The sequence below is a fragment of the Sminthopsis crassicaudata genome, chromosome 3 (genome assembly GCF_048593235.1).
Source record: "Sminthopsis crassicaudata isolate SCR6 chromosome 3, ASM4859323v1, whole genome shotgun sequence".
Taxonomy (NCBI): domain Eukaryota; kingdom Metazoa; phylum Chordata; class Mammalia; order Dasyuromorphia; family Dasyuridae; genus Sminthopsis; species Sminthopsis crassicaudata.
Window position 1 is genome coordinate 473,571,720 of NC_133619.1, and position 23,529 is coordinate 473,595,248.

The following is a 23,529-nucleotide window of genomic DNA, read 5'->3' on the forward strand; positions in this document are numbered from 1 at the left end:
CAGAAAAAGTCCTAAAAGGAAATAGAATTTGAATTGACTAATTCAATCTTATAACAATTTTGATTTACTTTGACTAGGTATCTTTTGGGTAACCAAGGTTTTAATCAAAGATTATCTTTCTAGTTGTGAATGTCTCATATGGTTTTTAAAGTGGTGAATTAGAAAAATCTTTGAAAATATACTTTGAATTTTTAAAGAAGTTGTTGCTTTTTAAAATTCTATCATCAATTTTTAAATAGTCAATACATTTATGTGCAAAAAAAAGATGTATTCTCTTTATTATAATGATAATTGAAATGGCCAGTTTGGAATATTTGTGCTTAGAGTTCTAGTTGTTTTTTCAGATGTGGGGACAGGTTAAATAGTTAACTTTTTCAAAGATGATCATTTTTGCCTACAAAATTGTCTCTTTTATTTGTTTATTTTTTTTTTTTTTTGATACCTTATATTTTCTCCTTTACTCCTGAGTAGGACAAATTGATGGAAAATTTTGGAGGAGCTTGTGTATTTAGTTTTTCCTGTATTTTCTAGTGATATGCCTTTACTCATGTCTCATTTTTCTGGTTTATTCATTATTTGCTTTTTTACTCTTCATTTTAAAATTTCAGTTGATTCTAGGATATGTTTATATTAATTTCTGTTTCTAGGCAAATTTTTTTTAGGGTGTCTATTTGAAATGGACAGATAGACCTTAGGACCTTTAGATACTATAAATTAAATCAAGATAAACTGTTATAATTAAAAAGTAGATGACGAAAAGGGCAAAAAGTTTTTAGCCACTATTTAAATCCTGTTCACATCAAAAAGATTTCTTTGGATATGTGGCTCTTACAGCATAATAATGAGTGTTTCTGATGCAGGATATTTCAAAATAATAAAGTAGGACCAATGTTTTGGTTACATCTGATTTGTCAACTACTTTTAATCTCAAAAGAAAGAGAATGGAATGGTACATCCATATTTGAAGACCATTAGGTAATCTCTTTGCCCTTTGTTGTCAGCTCTACTGATTGTATCTTTCTTGATGAGTTTAGGATTGGAGTAATGAATTATAGTAAAGCATCTAAATATATGGAGCTTCCTGACTTACAGGCAAACTCCTGGCATGGAAGTATTTTGTAAAAAAAAAAAAAAAAAGTTTTTAAAGACTTTCTAATATGTTCATTGTTAGGAATTACAGATACTGGGTTTTTGTATTTGGAATAGAGATAAAATATTTACTACATTAAGTATATTTGTTTTGATATTTTCCTCTAATAAGTTGCACCTAAAGTGTTTTAAAAGATTGATGAGCTTCTATTACCTTTTAGCTTCATTAGTTAATATTTAATTCTTTCCTAAAATCTTAACTCTCAGCACCATTTGTTTGTACCTATCATTTTTTAACTTTCATTATTCATCTAAATGTACTGATAAAAGTCATGGAAATCATTTCAATCTGCTGAATATGTGTAAAAATAAAGTTTTATATATATGTATATATATATAAAATATATATTTAAAAAAAAAGAATTGGGAGCATTTTGTTATTTACAACATATTGCAATCATTTCCTGTTCAAGAAAAAAAGGATTTTTAAAAATGCTTTTAAAGAGCTATAGATAAAATAATAGTGTTTTGGTATTGTTTCATAAATGAGTAATGTGCTTATTTTTATAAGAAAAAATTTAAATGTGGAATGAAGACTTATTAGCTGACAGTTAAGTGATTCCTTTAATTTTAATATAAAAATGTGGGAAAAAGCAAATGATTTAATTTAGTTGAATTTTGTTTCATTTCCTTAGAGATCAGCTTGGTTTTTCCTTTTAAGTCCTTGGCATTTATAAGTGAATAATAAATATTTGTTGTCTGTGTCAGGCTACCAGATCAGGGTGGATGTCTTTAATTGTGAGCCTAGAGAGTCTTATCTTGAAGTAGTATTTAAAGAGGAGGGAAAGCATTAATCTTATGGATTATGATTGTTCCCAAACTAGTAAACTGAGAGACATGAAAAATGTAGAATTATAAAATTTTAGGACTGGAAGAGAGATCATCTAGCCACTATTTTTACAGTTGAGGAGAACTATATCATTTGTGATAGGGACAAAAGGGGCATTTTAAAAGATTTTGTATCCCTGCTTTGCACATCATAGTTTCTTAATAAAAATTAATTAACTATTATAAACAGATTGGCTAAAATTGGCAGTTAGAAACAACATGGTATGTGATATTGATAGAAATGGAGTTAATACGGGGAGGGGGGGGGGAGAATTTAATTTTAGTCCAATATGAGATTTGATCTAGGCATTTTGCATTTGATTGATTCAAGAACTAATTTGGTTTGGGTTTTTTTTGTTTCTTTTGGTTTTTTCCCCCCTGAGGCTGGGGTTAAGTGACTTGCCCAGGGTCATACAGCTAGGAAGTGTTAAGTGTCTGAGACCAGATTTGAAGTCGGCTCCTCCTGAATTCAGGGCTGGTGCTCTATCCACTGCGCCACCTGGCTGCCCCCTCAAGAACTAATTTGAATGGTGAATTTCTCTTCTGGGAATTGAGATATTGGGGGAGAGACCTCATAGTGTTTTAGGATTGGAAGGGATTGTTAGACAACACCCTTTCTAATTAGGAAAAAAGAGTTCTCTTTTTTTCTATAAGTTTTCTATTAAAAATTATGCTGATGTATTGAAGAGTTAAGAGGCTACTGAATGCTGGAGAATTAGTGGGATAATAATTTCATTAATCCTGGATAGAATATGCTGGGTTGATAGATATAGGACATTATTTATTTTCCAATTTATCCCTAAAGTCATTTCTGATTATGTGCACTCATCACATAGCCTTCAGATCTGCTCTTTTGTTTCTAAGAACAAATCCTAGATTACAATGATCAAATTTAGCTTCTTTTGCCAGTTCATATACCTTTCATTATGACAAGTACTTAATCTTTTGTGATCTTTTTAAAATTAAATTTTACTTGTTTCTTCTTCTCCTCCTCCCCCTCCCTCCTCCCCCTCCCCCTCTCCCTCCCCTCCCTCCTCCTCCTCCCCCCCCCCCTCTCCCTCCTCCTCCTCCTTCTCCTCCTCCTCCTTTGCTGAGGCAGTTGGGGTAAAGTGACTTGCCCAGGGTCACACAGCTAAAAAGTATTAAGTGTCTGAGGTCACATTTGAACTCAGGTCCTCTTGACTTCAGGGCTGGTGCTCTATCCACTGCACCACCTAGCTGCCCCATTTTGCTTGTTTCAAACACTTTCCTCCCTTCTCTCTGCCACCATCTTCTGAGAGAGCAAGAAAAACAAAATACTTGTAAACTTATAGAGTCAAGCCATACAAATTACTACATTAGTCATATTCAAAGAAATTGTCTCAAACTGCGCTTTGGAGTTGATCGTTTCTTACAGGAGGTGAGTACCGTTTTTCAATCATGAGTGTGATTATTTAATAACTAAATCTTAAGTTTTATCCTTCAGTTTTTATCCATCATAAACTCTACTGTTTGATGTTATTGATATCTATTTCTCTCTTGGATATTGTTTCTTCTCTAAATTTTCATGCAATTATTCTTTTGTTCTTGTTTGTTTGCTGCCTCATCATCCCTATCATTATTATTAGCTTATGTACACCACAAGATCTTAGCCTAAACCTCCTCTCTGCTCTTTCACTTGGTGGACCCTTTGTTTCCCTTAGGGTTGATTAGCATCACTTAGAACGTGATTTATACATTGATATCTCCTGTCCTATTTTGCCAAGCTCTAGTTTTACATCTCCAGCTGCTCATTGGAGATTACAAACTAGGTATCAATTAAATAATTCAAATTTCACATGTTCAAAACAGAGGTTATTATCTTCCTCCCCACCAACATCCCTATACCTTCCCTACTTCTCAACTTCCCTATTTCTATTGAAGACACCACCATCCTTTCGGTCTTCCAGATTCACAACCTTATCATTATTATTGACTCCCTCATCTGAGATATCCATTCCATTACCAAATGTTGCCCTATCTACCTGTACAAAAATACAACTTGTATTTTTGACTCCTCCTCTCAATTCACATGGATTATTGCCATCATCTTTTCTCACCTCGTAATTAATGGCTTGCCTAATTGGTCTCCCCTCATATTCATCAAGCACTTATATTAAGCCCATGTTATGTGACAAGCACTGTACAAGGATGGTGATGATAGCCTTTGTAAAGTGCTTTAAGATTCGATTAGATTAAGATACTATAAGATTATAGTATTTTACCTGATCTTCAAAGCAATCCTATGAGGTAGATGGTCCCATTTTATAGAAACTTTAACCAAGTGGTTAAACTTGCTCCAGGACATATATAGTTGGTAAGTTGTCTGGGGAAGGACAAAGATACTTAGAAAGATAAAAAAGTGAGAAACAATCTTCATTGAGGGGACTCACATTCTTTGAGGTTGCCTAAGACAGTATATGCCAAATGAAAACAAAATTTAAAAATAACAGTCAAAAGACAGGACATTACCAGCTAGAGATGTCAGAAATGGTTTCATGTTGAATATGGTACATGGGGGAAAAAAAGAAAATAGAATTTTAAGAAGTGTAGAGGAAGATGAGCAAGAGCATTCCAGATATGGACCACAACAGCCTGTGTAGATCTAGGAGCTGGAATTTTGTGCCTGGAAACAGTAAGTAGGCTACAGTTTATTTAGATCACTGAGCGTTTGAAAGTGAACAGTGTGTAACAAGGGTAGAAAAATAGATTAGGGACACATTGTAAAGTGCTTTACAGATTAAATAAAGGAACCTATATTTGATCCTAGAATCAATTGGGAACTATTTGGTCTTCACCAATAAAGAGATAATGTGGTCAGATCTGGACTTGAGGATCATCACCTGACTTGAGGAAGGTTGAGACAAATCAGGGAAATCATTTAAGAAGCAATTTTAGTATCAGATAAGAGGTCCTGTGAGTCTGAACTGTGGATGGTGGCCATGAAGAGAGACAAGGAGATGTATGTAGCTAAAGAAATGACAAAATTTGAAAACTGGCTTAGAAAAGTTGGATAAGAGTGAGAGAATTGAACAAAACAAGGGTGAAAAGAATGATGAGCACATAATAAATACTATATAAATGTTGGCTGCTATAATTATTATTTTGGACATGTTGAATTTAATATACTTATAAGTTATATAATTCTATATGTGCAGTGAAATTTAGATATCCAGATCTGGGGGTTAGGAGAGGTTAAGAATAGATCAGCAGATCTGAAAATCATTTGCATAGAGATGATAACAGAGTCCAAAGAAGTTAGTAGAGAAGGAGAATAAAAGAGTGTTTAGGACAAAGCCTTTGGGTCACCCACTGTTTTGGCTATGACCTGGTTAATGAGCCTACAAAGGAGATTGTGAAATATTCAGGCAGGGAGGAGAATCAGGAGACAGTAGTATCCCAGAAACCTAGAAAGGAGAGACTCAAAAAGGTGATTGGCAGTGTTAAAGATTAAGGAGAGGTCAAGAGTGGATTAAGGTCTAGAAAAGAGTTAAATTTTGACAATTAAGACTGCATTGATAATTTTGGAAAGAGCAGTTTTAATTGTATGAGGAAGTCAGAAACCAGATTACATAGAGTTTTGAAGAGAGAGAGAGAGGAGAGGCAGTGAAGGCTTTGATTATGGAAGACTTTCTGCAAAGGAAGTTAGCTGCAGAAAGGAGACACTGGTGACATCTAGCAGAGATGGATGCATCAAATGAGGATTTTTCAAAGATGAGAAACTAGTGTATTTGTAGGCAGCAGAAAACTAGGTGATTTAGTTAGAATGAGAATGATAGAGGGGATGCTAGAAATGATAGCTTTATGGGAAATCCACTTTTTAAAAAATCTTAGTATAATAGAATTACTGTCTCTTTTTAGTATGGATTTTCTGATGATTCTGGATTTAAACTAATTCCTGATAGTGGTCAGTATATTCTTTTTACTGAATCTGCACATTGAGTTCCTGAACTGGAGCTTTTTCTGGTGCCAGTCTCTCACCTACTGAGCTTTTGGGTGAGCTAGTCAGCCTTTTATCTTTACCAAGATCACCCAATTTACTGTGCTGACCTCCATCTCCTGGGATGTATCCGTGCTAAGAGTGCTGACAGATTTTATACTCTTCTGTGTTTTTGTGGTTTAAGATACTGAATCATGTGGGCCTTCTCTTGGCATCAGAGTTCTGGGAAACTTGGAGCCCTTGGGCCTGGGGAGCTCTAGGCTGAACTTCACTCATAGTAGTCTTTGCTACTTCAATTTGCTTCCAAAATCCACAATATGGATTTCTGATAGGAGCCCTTTATTCTTATTGCTTCCATATAACAAGACTTGTAGACTATATAGTTGTGTTATTGTTGTTATCATTATCGCCATTGTCTTTGTCATTGTTATTGTTGTCATCATTTTCTTCTTTTCCTCCTCCTTTTTCTTTTACTTCTTTCAGTTCTTTGGTAGGTGAAGGTCATAAAATAATTTCTCATGTAATGATGGTTTTAAGTTTTTATTGGAGTAGCCATGTATAAAAAACAAATTCTGTTCAGTCTCTTTTTTATAGCTATAGTCAGTATCTTAAATCTAGAAATTGGTATTAGACTTCTTTTTCAGTCTGTTCTAAAACTTACACAACAGCATCCAAGATTTTTAGGATAGCCGTGTATGTCAGTGCTGTTCATTCTGTGGTTAAAAACTACATATTTTAGTCATACTAGAAGACATGCAGAGAATCATGCATACATGCATGGCATGAATATTGTGTTAAAGGAATGATACTGAGGTCATGAAAATCCTACCTACAGCCCAGGATTTTCACTAACATTATGGAGTTAAAATGTTACTAAATTTGTCTAACTGGCTTCCATGCTGTTTAGTATAATTATTGATAGTCAAAGACATAAATTTTTTTTTTTATCTCACTGCAAAATTTTTTATTTCCATTAAAATCGCATTTTTAAAATTCTAAAGTAGAAATGTTAGAAAACAATGAGCTCATCAACTTGAAGATAAACAATGTGGTATTAATACCACAAACTAAATATAGTTGAATGTCTATTGAGTTATTATATTATCTTAATATTATGGTTAAGAGACCTCAACCTGCCTCAGATGTCATCTTCTGTTTCTTAATTTCTTGGAGGCAATATCCTATTTGATGTAACAGGATTTCCATTAGTATAGCCTGTCTGTCAGCATGAGGTCATATAAATGCTGGGCCTGATGTGTTTGTTCTACAGCTAATGGTATTAGAATTACAAAACAGATGATGTAAATTAGACAATCTAAGCAGAACCAGAGAGTCACAGAAACAGACTTTAAACATAACTGGATTTGAATCTTGGCTCTTTGTGACATTGAGCAAGTCACCACCTCTCTAGGGTACAATTTCTTCATTTATAAAAGGATTTTGTACTGGATTGCGTTTAAGGTCACTTTTAGCTCTGAGTGTGTATATATATATATTTTTTTTTCCTTTTTTTTTTTTTTTTTCTTTTCCTTTTTTCTTCCTGAGGCTGAGGTTAAGTGACTTGCCCAGGGTCACACAGCTAGGAAGTGTTAAGTGTCTGAGACCAGATTTCAACTGCGGTCCTCCTGAATTCAAGGCTGGTGCTCTATCCACTGCGCCACCTGGCTGCCCCTCTAACTGAATATTTTTATGAATCAAAAACAATGCAACTTAGCCATATAATATTGCAAAACAACAGATACGACCACATTCAATATATTAACTTGTAAGAGATGGAGTTCTTTCTGATCAGAGTTAGGTATTATGCATCCCATTTGGCAGAATAGGAGGGAATGCCATCAACAATTGTAGTCATTTATTGAAAGACAATATCTACACATGCATGGAGTAAAAGATACAAATGATCATTGACCACTTTAATAATGTGCATTACATACATTTGTTAGCATCATCAACTTTGAAGAACAAGGATGAACAATTGAAGAACTTAAGTTCAAATGCTAAAAGCTGATTAGAGTACCCATACCTATTCAATGTCTGACCTGTCAGTACCACAATTTAAATTTTTCTTTGTATCTTCGATTGTCAGCTTGGAACATTTATTGATCGACAAAGCAAAATTGTACTTGGGATGAGATTCACAATGACACTAAGCTGAACACCCGAATATAAAAGTGGCCAAAGTAGATTTCTTAAATTTGGGTCCTTTGATTTGATGGAAAATTCAAAACAATTTTAAGTCAAAAGAATTCTTGAAAACCAACATGGCATAGTGATAAGAGCTGACTGGAGTTAGGAAGACCTGAATTCAAATCCTAAATCTGATATCCATTGACTATGTGGTCATGGACAAAGCATTAATATCTGAAAGCTCCAGACAAAACTCTAAATTAAAAGGTGACAGAAGGCAGTTTGGACATCTACAAATGTTAATAGTATGAATAGCTGAAGCATTTCAGAGAACATTTCTTAGGGTGGATGTTATATTGTACATGTGAAAGGATAGGTTTGTGAAAATTCAATATTGGAATTAAACAAAGTACTTATTGGGACAGTAATCTAAAAAAATTTCAAACATAGCAAACTAATTTGATTTTTATTAATAGTTCTTTGGAGGAAAATTATGTAGACTTTACAAAATGTGGGACAAAAGCTTGTAATTTAAGTATTTTCCTCTTTTGCCTTGGCTTTTAAAAAGAATATATACTGTGAAATATTAAATACATTGTTATGGGTGTACTAGATATAATGTATGTAGACACATTTGTCAGAAAATAACATTAGGTTGTGGAGATAAAGTTAAGTAAAGCTTTTTTAACATCTAAAATAAAGTCTTTTCTATATGACATGTTTTGAAGAGCATTGGAGTTTACCCTCAGGTGATATTTCAATCTTTCAGTGTTGATATTATTGAATTCTTGGGGCAGGTAGTTCATAATGCAAGAAGAGCTTGAACTAACTTGTTTTGCTTCCCTTGAAAGAGGCAGAATCATTATTAGCATAAAAGTTGTAGCCAGATGTCTTAGCAGAAATCAAAACAAAATTCTTTTGAAGACTAGGCACCTTCACTCTATTTGTTCTGCTGTTCCTGCCCCAGTACTTCAGCTTGATTCCTTCTACACTTGTCTGATTCCATTTTTGCTTTACAACTTCATCTCTTCAATTCCTGCAAATTCTGTTGCTGACCTCTGACTTGCTCAACATACTGCTTTCTCTGGCACATCTTATTTAAACTGCTTTAAGTCCTTGTTCTCATCTCACTGAGACTCCAACTTCTCTCTTCAAACTGTCTTCTAGGATCTCTCTTGATGGATTTCCAACCAACCTCAATTATAGTGTTTCATCCAACTTTTACAGACTCCATTTTCAAGATTTTCTTCCTCTAGGAGGAATCTTCTCATGAAACTCGGACTGATTCATGTTCTAGCCAATTAAGTATACTTCTCTGACCACAGGGAATTTTTCTTTTCCCAGATAGGCATAGAGTATTCATCAGCTAACATCATAGCATTAGAAGCTGAATGGAGTGGGTTGATTCCAACAGAGAGGTTCATGCCTTGTCAGTTAATTTGGACCAATTACAAGCAGAGAATACAAATCTACAGCACTATTAGCAAATTACAAGAAAGAGAAGTATGGCTCTCAGAGCACTTCAAGAAAGGTCTCCTTTCCAAAGCCTGGCCTATCAGCTCATGCAAAAGATTATTATAAAGTGCAAAAAAGACTTCTTAGTTTTTCTACAGTACCATTCCTCATTCTCTGGACCAAGGTAAGGTTCATTTTTTCCTGCCACTTAGATCACTCTAGTTATGCACCATCCCCCCCTTAACTAATCACTTAATACTGGAAAATTTTGTATACTGTCCTCTGAGTGGTTTGGCAAATATTTGACAGGCAAATATCTATGAGCAAGATATCCATTTAAGGTAATTGTAGTCTCAGTGGAGCCAGGGATTAGATATTATTTATGCTGATTCCTTCTGAATCTTCAGTCAATTCAAGAAGGATAAAGCTTTGCTTTTCAAACAATTCCTGCAGTGCATGAAGTTCAAAGGCCATCCATAATTTCTCCTAAACTAGTATATGAAGATTTGAATTCATCTATGTTGATGGACCATGCTTCTTGACCAAGGCACCAATAGAAGACAGTAATCCTACTGTTGAACCCTGAAAGATGTCTGCAAGTAAAACTCAAAGCTTATCTAGTTGAATGCATACCTGCTTGGCAAGAATTTGCTTATGCTTCAGCTTGCTAAGACACGGTTTCACAGACTGCCCTACTAAGGATCTAAGAACTGAAAAACAGGAAATGGGCAAGTTCTTCAGTGACTAGCCTTTCTGTGATACTCTCTCAAGTCCCAGTCTCTTTTGGTAGGAATCTAGCTGGTAAATCAGTCTTTCCTACCTGAAGTTTTTGTAGCTAACAGAAACTCTGGATATAGATTCTTATTAGCTGGAGGAGGCCACCAGAAAAACCTATAGATCAAAAAGTCATTACCTCTGGAATCACCAAATATCTCTTGCTCCTGGCAGTACTCAAGGTCCTGAGGGTTTTTTCTTTTATGACATCCACTGGAGTTTTGAGGTTTTTCTTGTATGTCTACATTTTTTGGGATTCTAGGTAAGTCTTATTCAACTCTTACTGCCTCCCATAGTACTTTAATACCCATTCTAACCTACCACTATCCACACTAACCCCTGAACTATCAGCCCTTTGATTCCTCAGGAAATGTTGTTTAAATGGGAAAATGCTATAGAATTATTCTCCCTGACACTGTTTTGCATTAGACTTCGTTTTTACATGCACTTTTTGTGTGATTTTAGGACTTAAGATCTAGATCATCTGAGTTTTTGGAGAATAACCCACACACTCCTGCACACTTTCTGCCCTAGAATCCTAAAACTCCATGAAAAAGAATAAGGTCTGGTTACATCCCAATTATTGAATTGCCTGTAAGGGGTTAGTTTTTGCTACTTCTCATCTCGTACTTTCTGGACCAGTTAAAGTGAACCTCTTTTTATCAAGTTGGAGGTCTATTTTGACACGAGAGATGAATAGAAAAATTATTCCAAACTCTATACATACATATTGAAAACATAGCCATGCCCTTTAGCTTATCTAATATTTCAGCTGTGTTTCCATATTTTGTGAACTCCATCTTCTAAAATATAATTGAGTTGTAAAGTGGTAGTGTAGCTACATGATACCTTCAGCTACTTATAGGTCCCTAATTTCCAGAACAAAGTAGTCCATGTAATTTCAGTGTATTTTCATGATCACCATCTCTGTGAAGTTCAAAATGTACTAAATCACCAAAGAGCTAGAATTTCCTGGGCATCTGGTAGGTGGACATGATGTTAGAAAGATTCACTGGATAGTACATCACTAGATATATGTACTTAAATAGGAATACTATCAATAAGATGAAGGATATTGAACATTTCCTATGGAATATTATCATCACCTCATTGTAGGGTTCCCATTCCTGATTTATTGAAAATTCCCAAGTCATTAAAATGACCTGATATCTTAGAACAAACCTTCAGGTCCTTTGTAGGTAATCATCACTGAACTCCTCCTATTCTTGGATCCTCAACAACTGTGGCTAAATTTTTTGTGGATAGAACACTGGGGAGCCTTGACATAATCACTCAGCACCCTATTATTACCCTACTTGTCTTGCATCTTCTATGTTTCTGGATTTTACCACTGATCCGGCTACTTTTTAGAATCGGGTTTCTATCTTGGTGTGGCACAGTACAAACAGAAGAGGGCACTTCCTCTTTTGTCTTTCCCCTCACAGCTCCTGAAGCTTTGAATGTATTTCCAGGAAATGTTACTTCTTTTCAAGCTCCTCTTTCACCCTCATCTATAATTGAAGACTGATTACTCCAAGTCAAGATCAACCTGTCTGCTTCCTTTGGGTGAATGGAGAATACCAAACTGCTTCTTAGATCAATACCTAAGCTACACCTCTTCCTATGATGATTGGACCACCATAATCCTCACTTTGAAGTTTTCATCTTTTCATCTTTCTTTACAAACCTTCATTATTATTGTTTTCCCCAGTTCCCATTATGTGGATCCTGATCTTAGTTTGCAGATGGTTACCTAGGAGAATTTGAAATCATCAATCTAAACAGCAAACTTCTCAGAAACTCTCAAGATAGTCTATAAATAGTTGCTGCCACCATTGTGCCTTGAAGGAACACTTTCAGATAGGACAGGTTAGCTGTCTACCAGGAACCTCTGCTTTACCTGCTTTCCAGAAAATTGGAATATTAGTCCTTTGGTCATCATGCAAGTAGTTGGCCTTGTAGCCTTCAGATCCAAGATCCTCTACTCAATCTGAATCCATTCCACATTTAATTTATTGCTATTATATCTAGTTCCAAGTTTCATCCACTGCCCTTTCTCCCACCCTCTTATGTTTCCCCAATTTTTTGAAGGCCAAAAGAAGTCTGTTATAGGGAATCCTGTTTTTTTGCTGCAGCAAATGCTGCCTTCAGGACAGGACAAATGTTGCCTGACTAGATAAATTAGAAGACCAGTCCTGGGCACCTTCCAGCCACCTCCACATTCTAACAGTAACTAATCTCAAAAGATCTAGCTCCAAAGTTTGTGAAGGCCTTCCAAGGAAAATGATAGCATGAAAGCTTGACCAGTTCACTTTTTATGCTTCTACTAGGTGAGATAGGGTTTAGTCATCATAAGTGGTAGTACCCTACAAATGCCAGGGACAAGAGTAAAATATTTGTTGAATGGAACTAGTCAGCTTTGTTTTCTATGAATCTCAAATGCCATTAAATGTCTTGCCTCTACCCTGTGACTTCCTTATTGTCTTTCGGAAATATTTTCAGTGTATTGTTTCTCTCTTTTTGGTTTCCTTCAATTGAATACATTACTCAGCTGGAAATCACCTCAAGCATATTGCTTTCTCTGGTTAATCCGATCTAAGAACCTGCCTAAGAACACCTCGGGGGTAATTCCACTATCTGGTTCTGGACTTGATCTCCCAGCCTCCACTTAAGAGACTTCTGGATGATCTCCATCACATGAAGAATTCTAAACAGCCCCTCCAGATTACATTTCACTGAATTTCATCACTCAGCAAAAAATTTTGGCAGGACCAAATCTCTGCCCACCAGGATGCACTCTCTAGCTCACAATCCCATAGGATAAAAGTGGCTTAAAGGGGTTTTATGGTTATTGACCATTTTAAAAAACTTTCTGATTGTTATTTAAAATACCCTCAATAAGTTTTTCATATTATAAGGAAACAAATTTACTTAATTTTAGCCGTCAATTCCCTACTTGCTGAGGTATAAACACAGTTCTGGCCTACTTGAGACATTTTTCCTTCTGAGAAAAGTATTATTTCTGTTTTACACATCAGTGAAATCCATAGTATATTGGATATTCTCCATTTGGGAAGAGATTATTTTTGTAGTAAATAACATTTCTCATAGTTTTTCATATATACTTCACAATGGTAGACATACCCTGGAATTTAAGATTAGCTATAGAACTTAAATATTATAGCTATTATCAGTTATAATAAAAATAATAATGAACTTTTATATAGTGTTTTAAGATTTGTAAAGTAGTCCGTATACATCTCACCTGAATCTCACAACAGCCCTTTTCAGTGAAGTACGTACTACAAAATATCTCTATTTTACCAATTAGGAATTTGAAACAGGGAGAGTTTAGGTGACTTGCCCAAGTCATATTGCTGTAAATGTCTAAGATAGGATTCAAAATCAGCTCTTCTGATTGATTCCAAGTCTTAACACGCTAGCCACTGCATTGTACTCCTTACATTACACCATTCACATAATGCTTTTTGCAACTACTTTCAGTTTTATATCAAGTAGACTTGTTACAGATTATTTATGCCCAAATTCTATTAAATGTAAAAGGAATAGGGTTAGCAGAGGTATTTGAATATGAGAAATCCCTGTTTAGGATCATGATAAATGATGAACCACTGAGTAAAAAGATCGTTTCAGTGCTATACTAGAAACCCAGAGTATATAAGAGCAGTATGTAGACTACTGTATCCATAGATTTGTCTGTATTCAATTTCTGAAAACTCTCCCCTCTGTCCTCTCTAGGGTCTCTCCCAAAAGAGGTCTGGGTATCTGCTCAGAGTAAAAGGCAATGGTGGTAAGAAGGCAGGTCAATGGAATCAAGAGAAAGAAAGGGCCTTTCTTTCCTTAGCAGGACAGCAAATTAAAGAAACTGTAAGTCATTCTGTGATGAACCAAAAAGATTTAACTTTTTACAGATTTCAAATGTTCACTCCATATCTGTTTTTGTTACTAGTAAAACAGTTTTTGACCCCAACCTATGCTAGATCTACAACTTATATAGAGGCAGATTAATTCTCCAGTTTATTTTGTCTTTAATTATAGTTTTATTAGGTGTGAGAAACTTTATTTTTAATATTAGACCTATGAATTCTTAGGAATGCATGACAGAATTATTTATGTTTGTCATGATATTGACTGTACATGCAAAATGTATTCATCTATTTCTTGGCAGTGAAAATGACATAAGTCACATTTTAATAAAGGAACAGAAAGTGAATTGAGTCTTGGCAGCTAAGTAGTATATCAATAGCATGAGAAAGATGTAATGTCATAGATTGAATTATCACATTAGAACACTGAATCCATATTTCATCAGCTTTTGTTCTACACAGATGGCAAGGCTGTTAAGGTAAAATAAAAAGCTTTTTGTATTTGACCTAGTCAGTTGAAGTAATTGGGATTTAGCTGGATTTGTTGATAAACTGTTGAGAAGATATGGCTTAAATATTCATTCCAAGAAATTAAAATGTCAAGAAAATGCTAGTTTTGATTTAAAATTTTTTTTTAGCAAGTTCTATATTTCTTTTATAAGGATAGGCATAATGAGTATGATAATTACATTTAAGAATTTAAGAATAATTTACATTTAAGAAGGAAGGAATGAAAAGGTGGGCAGGTCTATTATGTGTCTACCAGTATACTAATCACTTTGGTATGCTGAACTCATTATTATTGATAATAACAATTCATTTCAAATAGTATCTGTTATCTGAAATAGAGAATTTATGATGCAGAAAAGTCATCTCAGGTCATCATTTCTAGAAATGAAATTTGTTCTTCTAATAACTGGCAAGGAGGCTATGAGATCATCAAGTGTTGCAGAGGACTTTTCAGATGGAGGAAATTGTATGCAATGACTGGACTAGATTTACAGGTTGGAATGTCTTTGTAAGTCACCTAAAACCATGCTTATGTTCCCAAATTAATTGATTATGTTTAACCTAATTTAGAGTTTTGATAGTAGCTAAAACTTTTAGCTCAAATTTTATCTTTATTGTTTTCCTTCATTTTGCTTGGCTTAAAAAAAAAATGACAAAGGATGCATTAAGGATGCTTCTTGACAGTTTGAGTTTCCCTAAAACATGCTTCTCCCCTCCCTTTTTTTATGTCATAGTAACATTTGGTTTTTAAAAATTCACATTTTGGTTTCCTGTTTTTATAAACTGTGGTTTATAAAAAGACCTAGAGGAAGATTGGGTAGATCCTCTAAAGCGAACTGATGGGAGGCATGGATTAGTTATAAGATAAAAAGACATAAATGGGTTGTCATTCACACAGATATCTACCTTCAACAGGTGGTTGTAATAAGCACAATTTTTGATTTCCACATCTGCTTATATATAAATCCTCATTATTAAAAAATGCTCACCAGCAGTTTATATAACATAGGTATCCCCTGAGTTACCAATGTTCACCTTTCTAAAGTACTTTCCATATGCACAATTGACTAGTTTCATAGTACTTTTAAATCCTTCTACCTGCCTTCTGGAGGTCCTTCCAAACAGCAATTAAGCTCACCCAGCTCGACAATGTTACTTACATCTTATACATGGAATTGTCTGATTTAGTATTTTCCTACCACCGTGTCCCTTAGAATGATTGTGTAAACACAACACTCCTTGAAACTTTTCTTTTTTCACTGATTATTACTGCTCAATCAACTTCAGTTCACTCAATCTCATTTTCATCTTTATTTTTATCCATTAACTTCTTTTCTACTTGGTCATCATTTCCAGCTGTTGCTGAGTTTTCTCAAGAAAATTGTCTCACCCCAGTCAATTTGTGATCCCTGAAATGGCCTTAATTATGAGTTATAGGCATGAGTATAATCCTAAAAATACTCTTGCATCAAGGAAAAGGAAAAATGTTTGTGAAATTACATGTGTAAAATTAATTCCATCAAACTTTAAAAACTTTTAAAATGTTAAAAGCCCCTTCAGATTCTCTCCAAGTCTTCTTTTACTTTCTCATTCCTTCTCTAATTAAATATATTTTATTTCAAGCATTAGCTTTACTCATATTTCTGCAGATTATCACATCAGTGTGTTACTGTTAGACATTGCAACCCATCTATTCATTCTCATCTTTTCCCTATTCCTCCATAATTACTTACAGAATAGAAACATTCCCAGTATGTTTTGAGTAAGCTGTATACTTAGATCTATGACAATTTTTTTCTTTTTAATTTCCAAGCTAATAGCTAACAGGGGACCATATCAATTCATATTTATAACAATTGTTTGTTAAAAAGGTATTTTCCCAAGAACAAAATGTTATCAAAGGTTATTTTTGGTACAATTAATCAATTAATCACTGGGCAGTGAATGAACAGTTCGAAACTATAGTGAAAGACTAGGGCAAATTCTTTAAATATTTGATCTTTGGTATGTATTTTTTGCTTATGGTAGCTAATATACGTTCATTAGATCCTGGAAGGCCTCAAAATGTAATTGTTGAGTTACTTTAGTGTTTTAAACTCAAGGTATGGTGTCTTTTTAAAAACAAAAGTACTAATGGTATAACCGTAGTATGTGGGTATCTGTTGTGGAACTAGGCTGGCTCTCTCAGTAATTTGATGGTGAGCTACATTTTATAAGACAAAGTAGTGACTGATAAGAAAATCATTTAATTTTTTTTTTCATTTTATATTCATTGTAATATAAGGAATTTTGTGCTTCTTCATTGATCTTAAAATTAGTGTAAATTTAATTGCCATGTTTTTATAAGTTAAAAACTCTCAAGGTGTTCTTCAGTTATCTTAATAACCAAAATCTTTATTCCTAGAAATTGAAGATTTTGTAATAGAAATTTAAGGTTTTTAAGAAGAAAAGGCACAGATAAGTAAACTGAAGGAATATAATTTATATTATTGATTTTATAAATGAACTGTTGTGTGTTTAGAATTAGAGTTTAGAATCAACTCAATAAATCTCTCCTAACTTCCTATATCCTTACCAGGGAACTATGGAGTTCATTTATTCATTAAGTACCTAATATGTATAGGGCACTATTTAGGAGCTAGAGTAAATAGTGCACCAGAAAGGTAATATAACTGATCCTGGGAACTAAAGACTCAAATCAGTCTTATTACTTGACACAAGTTGTGCAGAAGGACTGCAGACTGACACAATTCATTATTTATTTTTGTTGATACATAAAACTTTTTCCATTTATAACCCTTTTTGGCCTGAGAAAATTTTATATGACCCCAGTTATATAGGCATGTAAGATAGGTATACAAAGCAAACATTTACTCATAATAAATCATAATTTCATGACCTCCACATTCAGTTATGAGACCCCATATGGAGTTGTAAACCACAGTTTAAGATACTTGAGGCATTAGATTTATGTCTTTATGCTATGAGTATATGCAATGACTTTCTTATATAACACCTAGAAAGCAAACATTAGTTCTCCCAAACACTATTTTTAAAAAGTATTAAACACATTAGGTGAAGACATAGCAAGACCATTAAAGAGCATATAATTAAGAAGACCACCTGAACTTGGTCAAAGAGATGGAGAAGTAATGTATGCTGAATGTGACACATTTTTACAGATTTCCAGGAATTGATTTTTGAGTCTACAAGAGAAGAAGGCAAAAGAATGAAAAAATGGAAATGTTCAAAGGAGATTTTTTTTTTTTTTTTTAACCACCTCCACCACCAAAAACAAAAGGAAAAAAGAGATGTCTAAAAAGATAGCAACCTTGTAAAGGGCTGAAACTCTGAATAGGTGCACTGGAATCAGACAACCAAGCACTTAAGACTAATTACCTATTGGACAATAACTCTATTAGCATGTTTGGAATTTCTCTTCTCACAGTTAATGCTATCTCAATGCTTGAGGTTAAGAGAATTGTCGAGAAGGATTAGGGAGTGGAGTGAGAGAGGCAAGAGAACTTTACTTGGCCTCAGAGAAAGAGGAGAAAAGTGTGGAGATTCATAGAGATTCTGAACTCTAGAATCAAGGAAGGATCCTTGGCAAAATTCCTGGCATTTTTGTCTGTCTCCTTCACTTCTACCCCTAAAGACCAAGGACTTTTGCTTATCCTGACTCTGGCTGATTCTGAGGCCTCCAGGGAGCTAACACGGACTTCACACAGCCACTCACCTTTTTTTTTTCCTATCTCTAAAATCTTTATGAGCATCATCTAAGAAACCTATTGAAATCATCTTTGATTAAATATATATATATATATAGATGAGAAGGAAACAGGCTTTTGCTGGCAATTTCCTACAAATATAGAGACAGCTAGGTGGCACAATGTTACTACTTGTGTGACTCTTGGGCAAAGTCTCGTGAATTTTTTTTCACATGTGAAAATTTCTTTTCACATTTTCAAATTTCTTTTTTCATATGAAATTTATCTCTACCATTATGTTCAGGTCCTTTAAATTTCAGTGACATATCATAGAGAACCATGGAGATAACTTTGCACAACAGTCCATTGAGCAATGCCAAAGAAAATGTGACAGGGACACATATGCTTATCAAATGGGTTTGCCAGCAATGTGGAGAATCTCCTATGCAGAATTCAAAAGAAGGTTGCTTCCCTATTGATGGTGATATTCCTCAAGTGTTGGAATTCATGGATGACATGGTGCTGATTACATTGAGCCTCAGAAGTTTCTGTATCTTTCCCAGAGCCATAATTATTCAAAAGAGATTGATCTAGTTATCCAGGAAGTAAGAAAGGTGAAAGATTTTGTTGCTTCTATTATGAACTCTGGAGAATCATTGTGGGACATTTTTAACTGAAGATGAGAGAGTTTTAAGTGGAACAGAGTGGCACAGCTAGTAAGTATTAGGTTTTGAACCCAAATCTTCTTGATTCCAAGCCCAGGATCCTGTCCACAAAAATATATTGCTCTTCAATGTAGCAAAATATTCATAGTAGCATTATTTGTAAGCACCAAAAGCCTAGAAACAAAGGTGTCCATCTACTGGAAAATAACAAAATGTGGCATATGAATACAATTTTCTATCATTAGAGATGTCAACTATGAGAAATCTGGGTAAACATGGCAAGACTTAATATAAAATAACATAATGAGAAGAGTAGGACCAAGAGAACAATCTATACAATGACTACAATAATCAAATTTTAAAAAATGGCATCTGAATTCAGATTCACTGCTATGAGTAATCTTTTCTACAGTAGATGATGAAATACTCTTCCCTCCTCTTAATAAATGCAAATCCCTTAAGAATAGAGATGGTTTCATTCTTTGTATTTGTAAGTCTAGTACCCAGCACCAAGACTGATACACACAGAATAGATATATAATAAATGCCTGTAGACCAATTATATAGGTGGATGACTAGTTGTAGAATGTTGCGTACTCTATCAGACATCGATTTTTCAATTTTATTTAACTTTTCTTTGTTAAAAGAGAATGTTTAAGTGGAGGGGAGAGTATTGTAAATTATCAGTGCTTGGAGTGGGAAAGGTCACCAATAAAGATACTTTAAAATGTATATTTCTTAAGTTGCAACATATATTATTTATCCATCGAAGTTCATTGCATGATTTCATCAATTTATGTCTTAGACTGCCATTTCACATGGGTAATGTGTTGGATACAAAATGAAACAGAAAGAAAAAAATGATTGTATTATATTTAAAAATTTTCACAGCTCTTTTAGTAATCTTATGCTGTTTGCTGATCTAAAAGTCCTTATTTTACTAGGAGTTTTCTTTTGGTACTACAATAAAGTGTTAAGTCAAAGAATACTATAAATTACAATGGCAAGTAAACCAAAAGGAAATAGAAAAATGCATGATTGATGTGAGCATACTGTATTTTACTATCAATAAGGATTATGTTGGCAAGCGGAAGTATAAAAGATTTCATCCTTTATATTCCTAGTGAAGGAAGTGAGCTGGTCATGTAGCAAAAGTAAGGAATAATAGGTGGTCTAAGTGCTTCACTGGTGTACAAAAATAGAAGAAAAATAGGGAGGCCTTTAGGCCATGAAATAACTCCTCTATGAATGACTCATAGAAATATGTCAAGAAGAATTGCATAAAGTGTAAAGGTACCAATGGATTACTTTTTATACAGAGAGAGAAAAGTCCCTGGATACCTATGAAATCTTGAACTAATCAGATAATGACATAAAGATCATAGACAGTTGTTCTCCAAAGGTTGTGTCAACTGCCTTCAAGGTTACTGATGGCTTATTTTTTAAATCAATATTATTTTTACATCACCTACATTTCCCAATGTATGTCTTTTCCCCCTACTCCTGAAAAGGATATCTTATAACAAAGAATTAAAAAGCATCACTAAACAATAAATCAAAAAGTCTGAAATTATTTACAGTATTTCAGAACCCTTCTGCAAAGAAGGTTAGAAAGATATAATCTTGTTTCTCTTCATGGGGCTAAGTTTGATCATTATTTTGTTCTTGTTATCCCCATTTCCATTGGTGTAGTCATTGTGTATATTGCTTTCTTAATTCTACTTCTATAATGTTCAGGCTAGCTTTCTGGAAAGCCTTGGGACCAGCTTTGGTTTCAGCAGAATAATCACCATGAGAATAGGCAGGAATAAAGTCCAAAGTTTTTATTGTTTCCTTCAGTCTCCCAGTCTGAACCAGTCTGCTCCAGTCTCTTCCAGCAGTCTGACTCACAGTCTGACTGACTGTCCCCAGTTTCTTCCAACAGTCTGCCAGTCTCCCTCATAGTGTAGAAAGGAAGAGAGCCACCACAAGGATAGCCAATGATAAAATATTTGTCTTCCAATCCTTGTTAGTCCTTATATACCTTATTGTAATTACATCATTACAGCATACTGATTATATGTGAACTCAGAGAACCATTATATCACCATGCTAAGTAGTAAATACATATGTGAACTAGAGAACAATCATCTCATCAATTCCACTGAGTTAACTCCTTATTTCAAGTATACTTCTCCAGAGTTCTGGCTCTCTACATCTCCTGCTTTCTTTTGTTTTAGAATACAGGTGGTCACACCCTCCCTAACTTCTCAGGAAGAGAGGTGAAAACACCAAACCAGATATTGTTAGCAGGTTTTCTTTGGACTGAAGGGTCTTACTTGAAACAGATATACACAAATCCATCAGCATGGGAGGTATTGCACAAGCACATAGTAATATAACACAAACTAGTAACAAACAATATGAATCAACATGAGGAATTATATATGTCCATAAGTCCTAGAAGTAGTTCAAAACCAATCTATTGTCCATTACTTCATTGCAAGTTTTGAAGTCCTGCAGCAGTCTCATTGACAATTTTTATTGTTCATTGGCACACATAATCAGAGATGGAACCATCTGATGTTTCTTGGGTCATTTCCTTCATTTCAAGTGTCTGCTCAGTCTTTCTCCAATGGATAAGGCAAATACAGCTCATTGGTACTCATTTGATTCCTTCTCCATCTGTAGAGATACAAGCAAACCCTTTCCCCCAAGCAGTTAACCCATCTGATCCCTTCCATTCACCACTTTCTGGATCTCTCCACATCATCTGGCGATTAAAGACATCAGTTTTCCATTGAATGGGAACAGGTGAGAGTACAGGAAGGCCTTCAATAGCAGGCCTGCCTAAAAAGCCGAAGTACTAAATTGTAATCCTCACTGTTGTAAGATGTCTCTTCCCCATAGAATGATGGTGATTTTTTCAACTACAACAAGAATAAAAGCTCCTGTTACCGCTAACTTCAGCTGCTATTGGTCCTCCTATGCCAGACATATAGGTGTCTGCCTTAATCTTTGGTCAGTGATTGGGCCAGCTGGCACCTCTAATGGTTATACAATCTGCACCTGTGTCTACCAACCTTTCCAATAGTATGCCATTTACGTAGGTAGTGAGCATAGGGTGGTCAGCGGTAACAGCTGCAGTCCAGAATATTCCTGGATTCTGTTGCTTGGAGTCAAAATCTGGGTAAATATCACCAGATTGCTTATTAGGAATCTGTATCAGTAAACCTGATGCTACTCCTTCTCCTGATTGATAAGTCACACATTGTCTACCTGTATTAGTGACTGTAATATTATCTACACATTCCCCAGTTTCCCACATCAGTGTATGGATAAGCACTGTTTTGTAAGCATTCTCAAGAGGTGAAATGGTCAAGCCTAGTATGCCTGAAGGCAAGGGATCCATAGGCTGGAGAGGAACAGATTTCACCTCTCCAGGGGGTATCTCAGTTGGCCCAGCTGCATACAACTCTATTCTCCCCAATTGTAATCCCTTTCTCCCAGAAGATTGCTTCTCAGCTGATTGGTCATGTCTGAGTATTGAACTTCTAAAGACTCTGAGTGTAACATCAGCTGCCATTATGCCCCCAATTTTTTTTGCCTAGAGCCCTGGAGCTGGGCCCAATTTCCCATTTCCCTGATTCAATCTACATTTTGATGCCCAATGGAAGCCTCTGTTGTATTTTGGACATGGGGTTTTGGGTCTTGAGTCTGTCTGAAGGAAGTAGCTGAGAGAAATTAGAGAGATAGGTATTCCTGAAGGGATGAATGGACCCACCCACCAAAAAGTACAAAGGAGGGTAAGAATGGTTGACAGCCCTGCTTAATCTTAGGAAACCACTTCACTGTCCCATTCTTTTCTCACAACTGCCCTATATGAGAGGTACTACAGGTTAATACAGATGAAAAAAACTGAGATTCAAGAGTATAATTGTTGAAAACATTTACTCCATTGACCCCTGAGATAATAATAATAACCAATATTCAATTAAATCAAAAAAGACTTTTGTCTTCTAGTTAGAAGATAAAATATTGAGTTGTTCATCTCTTACCTCTCGTAAATTACTCCATAATCTGGAAATGAAAACAATTAAGTAAAAGGTCAGTAAAATTCTGCTTTACTCTTTTCAGCTCTTAAGGTCAATGATGTATTTGCTTCATTTTGTATTCTTTCTTTTTCTTTCACCATGCATGGCTTTTTTTTTTTTTGGGGGGGGGTCTCTATTCCTATTTCTGTATTCTTTTTTCTCTTTCTACTTCCCTCCTTTATTCCCTATACTGTCCCTTTCCTATTCCTTTTTACTTTCTCATTATTAGAAAAAGGACAATCACATTTTTGTATAAAATGACACCAAAGAGAAGTCCCTTAAAACAAAATGACTTCCACCAAATATCTAAATAGGGTAAATTTGTTTTATAAGCTAGACAGAGAAGGAATCATTGTCATTTAGGGTATTTGCTTACCCCACATCTTGGAAACA

The 23,529-nt window shown here is 34.9% G+C and overlaps 1 protein-coding gene across 10 annotated transcripts in view; it reads left to right on the forward strand.

Moving 5' to 3' along the window:
• LOC141563008 (NEDD4-binding protein 2-like 2) overlaps positions 1–23,529 on the forward strand; it is an 81,304-nt gene that overhangs the window by 31,306 nt on the left and 26,469 nt on the right. The window contains exon 7 of one of the 10 annotated variants that reach the window (XR_012488304.1): positions 14,054–14,182. The exons of the other annotated variants lie outside the window; for them this stretch is intronic. The gene's annotated coding sequence lies outside the window, so the exon portion shown is untranslated. The remainder of the gene's footprint in view (positions 1–14,053; positions 14,183–23,529) is intronic. 10 annotated transcript variants of the gene reach the window in all.